Genomic DNA, 10,796 nt, shown 5'->3' on the forward strand with positions numbered 1-10,796 from the left:
AGACCATCCTGGCTAACATGGTGAAACCCTGTCTCTACTAAAAATACAAAAAAAAAAAATTAGCCAAGCGTGGTGGCCGGCACCTGTAGTCCCAGCTACTGGTCAGGCTGAGGCAGGAGAATGGTGTGAACCTGGGAGGTGGACCTTGCAGTGAGCCGAGATCACACCACTGCACTCCAGCCTGAGCAACAGAGCGAGACTCCGTCTCAAAAAAACAAAAACAAAAAACAAAAAAAAAAAAAGAAAAGAAAAAAGAAAAATACCGGAAGGATAACTCAAAATATTGTGGAATAGTTTAGAAGATATGATTTGCTATATAATACATGGATCTAACAAGTTTGTATCTGAGGAGGATGAAGAATATAGCATGGCACTGAATAGAGTCACTTTGGGATTAGAAGTGATTCAAGTTTGATGGGGCTATATGTAAGTATACTGGATGGAATATAATGATACCATGGGTGGACAGCAGAGCACCATGAAAGGAGTCATTTGAGGAAAAAGAAAAAAAATCCTTCCTTAAATTTAGAGGTCTTCCTCATGTCTTCTCCATGGATAAATCAATAAAGTAAGGGTAGCCAAAGTGTTAATGATATGGGAGAGGGGCAGCAAAGTGCTGGGTAGAGAAAGGCGGGTCCCTGGCTAGGGCCCCACCCTCGGGCCTGTGCCCACAGACCTAGGTGAGGACAGGCACTCCTGCCTTCACCCCCAAATGTTGCATTTTCCAAGACCACTCTGTCCCCACAGGCCTCATCCTGTGCCTATAAAACCCCAAGATCCTAGCAGGCTAAGAACAACAAGCGGCTGGACGTCAAGAGAAGCACATCAGCAGAAGGAGAACAAGTAGCTGGACGTGGAGAGGAGCACGACAGTTGAAGAGCATGCCGACAGGCACCGGCAGACACCAGCACACCGGCAGGCCATCCACCACCGGGGGATCAACACGGAGTTTGGCCCCGGGCGGTCAGAGAAGAGTCCGGATACTGAGCGGCCCGGACTCCAGGGGAAAATCTTCCCACTCCATCTCCCTTCTGGCTTCCTCATCTGCTGAGAGAGCTACTTCCACTCAATAAAACCTTGCACTCTTTCTCCAAGTCAAGGTGTGATTCAATTTTTCTGGTATCCCAGGGCAAGAAACCCCAGCATACAGAAAGCACCCTGTCCTTGTGACAAGGTAGGGGGTCTAATCTAGCTGATAAACACAAGCCACCTACGGATGGCTAAACTAAAAGAGCACCCTGTAACGCACACTCACTAGGGTTTCAGAAGCTGTAAACATTCACCCTAGGCCCTGTCATGGGGTTGGAGCTCCACAGCCTGCCCCTCTGTATGCTCCCCTAGAGGTCTGAGCAGCGGGGCACTGAAGAAGCCAGCCACTCCCCTTGTCACATGCCTGGCGAGGGGGACAAGGGAACCTTTCCAGTTTCATTAATGAAAAGACCTGAAGGAAAGAAAGATTGTAAGACAAGTTTTGTCTTTGTAATTTTACTTGTTCTTTGGATCAACGTTCTTCCAAAAATACTGACACTATTTCGAGTAATAATACCTAGACTTTGAAGAAAATTAAGTTTATGATAGTAGGAAAATTATATGGGATAAAAGTTTACCTTAAATGTATTCTTGCTGTGTTAAGTGGAAAGAAAATGTTTAAATGCAACAAATTGGTTCTTTGACGTTTTACCAAACTTTTTTGTTTACTAAATCTTTCTGTTTTCAACTAGGTGCTCTGATGTCCTGTCAGTGCAGGTAGACTGATGCTGTATCAAGGTCATATATTCTGTGATTGTTGACTCTCAAAATTACTTTACGTGTAAGGAGCCCATTCCCTGAAATTTAACAAGACTGAGAAGGAAGTCTAGATGCTGTGCAATTATAAAAAATGAAACTGAGTTTTTAAAAATGCTAGAAATAGCAAATTTCACAGAAGTTTGACTCTAATTTTTTTTTGTGTGTGTGATGGAGTCTCACTGTAGCCCAGGCTGGAGTACAATGGCACAATCTCGACTCACTGCAACCTCTGCCTCCTGGGTTCAAGTCATTCTCCTGCCTCAGCCTCCCAGGTAGCTGGGACTACAGGCATGCACCACCATCCCTGGCTAATTTTTGTATTTTTAGTAGAGATGGGGTTTCACCATGCAGGCCAGGCTGGTCTCAAACTCTTGACCTCAAGTGATCCACCCGCCTCGGCCTCCCAAAGTGCTGGGATTACAGATGTGAGCCACCATGCCCAACCTTGACCCTAAGTTTTTTAAAAGGATTTGCAAAGTCTACCTTTTATAAATAATAAAAAGAACGTAGCTCATAACAGATTAAGCAGGTTGATTTTCCTTGAGATTAATAGTATTACACATGTTTAATTCTAAAAATTTAAGATTCAGAACAGCAGAAATCCAAGAATTCAAATATAGCATCAGAATATCAATAGACCAATATTAAGAAAAATGAAAACAGTATTTTATTTGTCCATAGGCTTGCCTTAAATTACACACAAAAATTTGGTTGATTCATTGCAGAAAAGCCTCTTCTCTATTGTCTTTTTTACTTTCTGTAGGGTTAGTTTTATTAACCTGTGGTGACCAACTCTGCTGGTTTGCTAGGGACTGAGAGGTTTCCTAGGACGTCACACTTACAGTGCTAGAAACGGGAGCATCTCAGGCAAACCTTATGCCTCAGCTTGCCTAATTCCTGTGGTTTGGTACTAGTTCATGATTTTTACACAAAATACATATGTGATTACTAAATCTTCCTTGAAGGATGAAATTCTTATGGCATCTGGACCAAAATCTGATTTTAGGTATAATTTTTCCATCACTATCATCCAAAACTTCTGTATGAAGAACAAGTGAATTAATCATTGTTACAACAGGCAGGATTAAATCTGTGAGTCAAATTGGAGCAATATGAACTTTAAGGCCAGGCAAAACAGAACTTGAAATCTGACTCCAGCACTGCCTAGCTGAGTGACATGGAGCAAAATAATTTAACTCCACAGGCTTTAGGTTCTACAAATGTAAAGTGGGATGGTACTAATTACCTCAGAAGGTTGGTGCCTAAAAAAGCAAAGTGGCAGCTGGGTGTGGTGGCTCATGCCTGTTATCCCAGCACTTTGGGAGGCCAAGGCAGGTGGATCCTGAGGTCAGGAGTTCGAGACCAGCCTGACCAATGTGGTGAAACCCTGTCTCTACTAAAAATGCAAAAAAAAAAAATATATAGCTGGGCGTGGTGGCACGTGACTGTAATCCCAACTACCCAGGAGGCTGAGGCAGGAGAATTGCTTGAACCCAGGAGGCAGAGGTTGCAGTTTGGGCGACAGAGGGAGACTCTGTCAAAAAAAAAAAAAAAGCAACGTGTCACATAGCAAAGTTTTTAAATAATTAGTTTTCTTTTCCTCAATATCATTGAAAATATCAGAATAGAAAGATAAGAATATGGCTTCTTCCTTTTCAACAATGGGGTAATTATCTCAGCAGGTTTCATCCCCACCGGTGGTTGTAGAGTACATTAGTCAGGGTTCCCCAGAGAAAGTAAATTAATAGGATATGCATAAAGAGAGAGAGAGAGAGAGAGAGGGAGAGAGAGAGAGAGAGAGAGATTTCTTTTAAGGAATTGGCTCATGTGATCATGAGGCTGGCAAATCCAAAATCTGCAGGGTAGACTGGCAGGCTGGACACCCAGAGAAGAGTTGAAGTTCCAGTCTGAAGGCAGTCTGAAGGCAGAATTTCCTCTTCTTTGGGAGAGATCAGTCTTTTTCTGTTAAGGCTTTTAAATGATTGGATGAGACTTACTTTCATTATAGAAGATCATCTGCTTTACTCAAAGTCTACTAATTTAATTTCAATATTCTGTTTTTGAAATACCTTTCCATAAACATCTAGATTAATGTGTGACCAAGTATTTGGGTACCATGGCCTAGCCAGGTTGACACATAAAACTAACCTCACGTGGAGAGAATGCATTCCATGTTCTCTAGGCTAAATCTAGGGTGTTAATAGGTTTGTTTGTTTGTTTGTTTGTTTTTTGCATTAGGTTTTAGAGGTATTCACGTTCTTTGGCCATATACAAAAGATCTGAGGTTAGTAAAAACTGAGCTAGTCAAGTACTGAAAATACTGAGGAAGCTCCAGAGCCTAAAGTGGAGCTCTAGGCAGCAAAAAGACTGAGTTTGGCTCTTCTAGGGAAAGCATGTATTCCTCAAACAATTTTTAGAACGATAGTATACTTCTAATTTTAAACAATTTTTATAAAGGATAGGTAAATGCCCAGTATACTGGCACAGCCAGATTCCAGTCAAGAAATATGGTGGTTAACCAACTAGAATCAGGAATGTAGAGAATTGGATATTAATTAAAAGAGAATATTAAAACTAATAATCAAATATGTGGCTGTTAAAAACACAGTTTAGCATCCAGAGTGTAATACAATAAGGACTGGACAAATTCCCACAGTAGACCTCAAGTTGTTGCCTCTTCTATAACGGATCTTGGGACCTCATCAGCTCAGATGTCAGATAAGGCATAGCATCACGTGGAGAAAGTTAACAAGGTCAGAAAAAGGGATCACAGGAGAGTCAAGATACTCATTATGTGGAAATAGCCTGAAGGCAATAGGCTGAAAAGAGCCTTAGAAAAATAACATGGGAGTTCAAACCGAATTTAAAAAGCATCTTTAAATTATTATCTGAATTTTCAGCAACATTGTGCACATTTGACCAAATGGTCTTGCTATAACTGGGCTTTCATCTTTTACTAGAACAATCATCATTCATAGAAAGATAATGTGCATTAGATCAAATTATTCCAACTGCGCAAGATGTTAAATGTCATTTCGGGTAATGAGATAAATGAAGGAAATTTGTAATGAGTGGAACAATCTCCCAGGGACTTATTACACTCTGGAGAATTTTAATCTGCTTTCATGGTAAAGGTTAACAAACACTCAGCGAGCTCCTACTTGTACTTGTCACTTTAAAAGCATTTTTCCTGCAAAGATTTCAAGGTGGTGGTATATATGCTCCATTTCAAAGGGTATAGGGTATCCTTTGTGGGAATGATAATTTCATCAACATCATCAAGAGCAAACATATATTGAATACTTTGTAGTTGTAGGGCAGTGGGCTAAGTGCCTGGAACACAGATAGACATAAGCTATCCTTTTCTTACAAAGAGTCTATTTACAAACTAGCCTAAAATATATTTTCTTCAGAATATAGGTTTCTAATATTAGGTTGGTGCAAAAAGTAATTGCGGTTTTTGCCATTACTTCTAATAAAATGTGGACTCTGTCTAGTCAAGTAAGTAAGTAGTCTTTGGGTTAAAAAAGGCCACATACTATTCAAAATAGCCCAGGTAATTTAAAAGCTAGTTAAATTACTATTCCACTATATTTCATCAACTGCAATTCTAGATCTATATCTATCTACTTGATGGAAACAACGGGGATAATGATAAGGAAGGCTAAGACTAAGATGAAAGCTTACTGAAAGAATGACCTTTAAAAATACTATGTTTAATTAAATTCTCTCTCTTTTCATGTTAATCAAAATGATAGGCAAATGTCTTAGAAACTTAGTGGATCAAAACCTCACTGACTATTGATATAATTGTTCACTCTGTGTTAACTGACATTTGTCTAGGATCTCCAAATTATCATCTGTTATCCTGCTGCATAATTTAATATTAAAGTCTAGAAAGCAAACATTAACATCTCTGTAAAATGAATCAGAAAAATCTCGTAAAAGTAAAAGAAATGCCGCATTTGGTTACAGTAATGATAACTGATGTATCATTCCTCTTTGAAAGGAAACTAATATACCCAGTGGGTATGGATCTTCATTGCAAATAATTGATACCCCATTAATAAGAAATAAAAGTCAAACAAATCTTGAATCCTCTTCACAATTACACTATTACTTTTGAAGGGAGAAAGGAGTGCAGATATTTACTTTTAATATCTTGCTCCAACATGGTTAGTTTTATATACTCTATCTTATACTTAAGCCCTCCTGTTGTAAAACATCATAAAAGTCATAGATTTTTTGTTTTTCTTTTTGTTTTTTGAGATGGAGTTTCGCTCTTGTTGCCCAGGCTAGAGTGCAATTGCACAACCTCGGCTCACTGCAACCTCCACCTCCCGGGTTCAAGCAATTCTCCTGCCCCAGCCTAGCGAGTAGCTGGGATTACAGGCATACACCACGCTGTCCGGCTAATTTTGTATTTTTAGTAGAGACGAGGTTTCTCCATGTTGGTCAGGCTGGTCTCAAACTCCCGACCTCAGGTGATCCGCCAGCCTTGGCCTCCCAAAGTTCTGGGATCACAGGCCTGAGCCACTGTGCCTGGCCATGAGTACCAGGAAAACATGGGGCATACTCAGTTTTCCCTGCTCTTCCCCTCTAATATGCCTAAATACCTTGGAAATTATTTAACAGACAATCATAAAAGGACCCTGAAGGATGGAGAAAAGAAGTCAGACTGTCCAGAAACTTTAAGACTTGAATAACGACACCATAGTGAGTTGCCCAGGTTTTTCCATATATCCCATACTGTGTTCTGGAGAAGCCTGTAATTAGGAACCTCCAATGAGTGTAGACAAAAAATAAAACAAAATTTCTCATCTCACTGGCCAAGGGACCCCTCAAAAAAAGGCAACCCAACAGAGTCCCAGCGGAAAGAACCATCCTATGTAATACTAAGGGAAGCACATAGCTCAAACTACCATAGCAGCAGTACCAACACCCAGGACAGCATAGGCCAGACCCATAGCAGCAGCAACAGAAGCAGGAGGACCCAACATGGACACACTGATTACTTCACACCTGGAGCAGTGGCAGTCTCAGTCAACCACAGGAGCAGTTGCAGCAATCGAATCTACCCCACATTGAAGCAGGTGGCCTGTTCCACCGCAGTGACAGTTGCAGGGGGTCCCTGTCCAAGCCTAGGGTAGCAACAGAATCAATAGGACCCAGTAAGAGACGCATGTCACACAGCACACCCAAACTAGTAGGAGCCCAATCCACCACAGCAGCAGCAATAGCTGAGTCTCTGTCCCATACTCAGAGCAACAGCAGCTACATTAGGAGTGTTAGGAGGGGCAATCAGGGATCCCTTCACAACTCTACACCCAGATTAGTGGCAGCCCAGTCTGCCATAGCAGCAATAGCACAGCAGGGTTCCTGTGACATACCTGGGAGAACAATGAGACTGATCCTACCCAGGAGGAACAACTAAAGCCCAGAGTATCCTGACACTCCCACTCAGTGACACTGGGCAGTCTAAATAGCACATGCAGGGACTGAGCAGAAATCCAGCAGAGTCAGAAGTACAAAGCAAATCAGAACAGACCTTTAAGGTTCTAAAAATTAAATTGACATTGGAACTACAGCTCACAAAAGTAGGCAAAAACCCACGTGCAAAATCTAAATAGGGTGACTGGCTGATGAAATAAAAGATTTAAATAGAAACAAGTGTCCTAACATAATATACAACATGTCCAGAATATAATTATAAGTCACTACTCATACAATATGATGAAAAATACCACTTTAATGAGAACATACAATTAATTGACACAAACACTGAGATAAAAGAAAGGTTGAGATTGTCTGACAAGGATTTAAAGCAGGCATTATAAACGAGTTTTCACCAATAATTGTAAATTCTCTTTAAACAAGTAAAAAAAAATAGGAAATCCAAAAAAAGAAGATATAAAACATGAAAATATTGGAAATGAGAGAATATTAAAAAAAGTTGAAATTTAAAACTAATGTTACTACATGGGCTCAATGATACAATGGTTATGACAGTGATAGAATCAGTGACCTGGATGACTGATAGACTTTACTAAATCTGAGCCACGGAAAGAAAATAGGCTTTAAAAAATTATTAACAGAGTCTCAGGAACAAATGAGATAATAAAATAAAATCTAACACATGTATCATCGGAGTTATAGAAGAAGAGGAAAAAGTATAAAGTTCAAAAATATTTGAAAAAATAATGGCTGAAAACTTCCCAAATTTGGTGAAAGAAGTTCACTTACAGATTCAAGAAGCTGAGGAAAACATAAACGAAATAAGCCCAGAGAAATTCATACCCAGACACATTGAGAGACAGGACTAGCTGGATTCCCTAGGCCAACTAAGAATTCGTAAGCCTGGCTGGGGAAGGTGACTGCTCCCACCTTTAAACACAGGGCTTGTAACTCAGCTCACACCCGACCAATCAGGTAGTAAAGAGGGCTCACTAAAATACCAATTAGGCTAAAAGCAGGAGGTAAAGAAATAGTCAAATTATATATCACCTGAGAGCATGGGGGGAAGGACAGTAATTGGGATATAAACCCCAGGCATTACAGCCGGGAGTGGGCAACCCCCTTTGGGTCCCCTCCCATTGTATGGGAGCTCTGTTTTCACTCTATTAAATCTTGCAACTGCACACTCTTCTGGTCCGTGTTTGTTCCAGCTGGAGCTGAGTTTTCACTCACTGTCCACCACTGCTGTTTGCCACCGTCCCAGACCTACCGTTGACTTCCACCCCTCCGGATCCGACAGGGTGTCCACTGTGTTTCTGAACCAGCGAGGTGCCCTTTGCCACTCCCGTTCAGGATAGAGGCTTGCCATTGTTCCTGCATGGCTAAGTGTCTGGGTTCATCCTAATCGAGCTGAACACTAGTTGCTGGGTTCCACAGTTCTCTTCCGTGACCCACAGCTTCTAATAGAGCTATAACACTCACTGGGTGGCCCAAGGTTCCATTCCTTGGAATCCATGAGGCCAAGAACCCCAGGTCAGAGAACAAAAGGCTTCCTGCCATCTTGGGAGCAGCCGCCACCATCTTAGGAGCTGTCTACCACCATCTTGGGAGCTCTAAGAACAAAGACCCACCCATAACAACATCATAATTAAACTTCTGCAAACTAAAGACAAATAAAAAGTCTCAAAAACAACCAGAGAAAAATGATACATTACCTATAGAGGAATACTGATTCAAATAACAGCAGATTTCACATACAAAACCATGATGGTCATGAGGAAATGGCATACTTTCTGAAAGAAAAGAACTGTTAGTTGCAAATCTTGTATCCGACTTTATTCATAGTACCCCCAAATTGGAAACTGCTCAAATGTCTTTTATTGGTAAAAGGATAAACAAACATCAATACCATGAGAATGTCACTCAGCAATAAAAAAGAACAAATTATTAATACAAAGAATAACTTAGATGAATCTCAAGTGAATCATTCTGAATGAAAGAAAAGTCTCAGGAGAATACATAGTGTATGATTCTGTTTTACAGAGTTTTTGAAATAACATAATTATAGAGAACAGTTTAGTGGTTGAAAGATGTTAAGGGTGAGGGAATTGATTATGAAAGGTTAGAATGAGGTGATTTATGGTGCCACATAGTAGTTACGGATCTTGATTTTGGTTCTAATTATATGAAGCTACATATATAAAATTTCATGGAACTACACACACACACATACACGTACATTACTGTATACATAATTGATAAAATCTGAATAAACTTTGAGAATTATCCCAATGTCAATTTCTTACTGTTAACATTAGGAGTGCCCAGGAAAGAGGGAAAGGTACAGAGCAGTTTCCTGTACATTACTTTGCAAATTCCTGTGAATCTATACTTCTATTTTAAGATAAAAAGGTAAAACAGGCCTAGGTAGACATTGTATGTTTAGATATGCTAAAACAGAAAAACCCGAAATTGTTCTCATTGTCTCTCTCTGAGAATACCAGACTCCTCCTGATGCCAATAAATCTGAGGAATTTTTATTCACATTTATAGCAAAATAAAATAATATTTTTCTCTAGGATTCACGTGGAAAGAAGTAGCAGAAAGGACTGTTGTAACTGGAGAGGTTTAATGAAAAGCATTGTGTTCAACCCTCCTTTGATGAGGCCTATTGGAATTTCTGCTCTTCCACTCACTGGAAGGCACCAAGCTTAAGAAGACCAAACTTTAAGATATTTTTTGGTAACTCATTAACAAGGGGAAATTTTCAAGCATTATATCCAGGGTGGAGCACACTCTAAGCAAACAGACTGGGCCAGAAGCAAAGAGCAATTTTACAACTGGTACGGCTATAATTCTAAGAAGCCAACAATTGCCTGTGGGCACTAACCATGTGGAAATTTTAAAACAACCCAAAGGGCTGTTGAAATGATGAGAGAAGGACTGGAACACAAACTTATCTATTTAGCTATTTGGCTAAGAGGTAGTCCTGATGCACTCCACCTACTTTCCAGTTTCAAGACTCATTTCCTTGCTCATCTGCACAACACAGAGGTTATTCACATCTTTGAAGTGCAAGTATTCAACTAAAGAAGGCCAGTAGCAAGCTGTTTTCTTTAGAAAGCACTCAATAGGCTCAGTAGTGTGCTAGCTGTTCTTTGGATACAGAGACGTACAAGATACAATCTTGGCCTTGAAATTTACAGTGAAGTTGGGGATGTAAGAAAGGTACCCTGGAAAAGACATCTAATGTTATATATACCTGAGACAGATCTGTATCTGCATCCATATCTGTAACTATATGTCTGATAGATGACATATACAGGACATTCTATAATAGTTCAGAAATGTACTATGAGCTGGGGCTAACAATAGACATTTTGAAAAGAAGACAGGACTTCAGTAATCCTTTGGCACACAGGCAGGAGGGATGGGCATAAGGCATTCCGGGCAAAAGGAAGGTTGGTTGCAGAAGTGTGGAGGCATCTTTGAGAAGTATTAATTGGTGGAACTACTAAAGAGATAAATTTAAACTCAGTATTACAAATAACTTT

General features: G+C 40.1%; 1 pseudogene across 1 annotated transcript in view; it reads left to right on the forward strand.

The window, feature by feature from the left end:
• The window catches only part of LOC105519988, an 87,244-nt pseudogene that overhangs the window by 33,268 nt on the left and 43,180 nt on the right, over positions 1–10,796 (forward strand). The window lies entirely within an intron of this gene.

Source organism: Colobus angolensis, unplaced genomic scaffold (assembly GCF_000951035.1).
Source record: "Colobus angolensis palliatus isolate OR3802 unplaced genomic scaffold, Cang.pa_1.0 Scaffold366, whole genome shotgun sequence".
Classification (NCBI taxonomy): Eukaryota; Metazoa; Chordata; class Mammalia; order Primates; family Cercopithecidae; genus Colobus; species Colobus angolensis.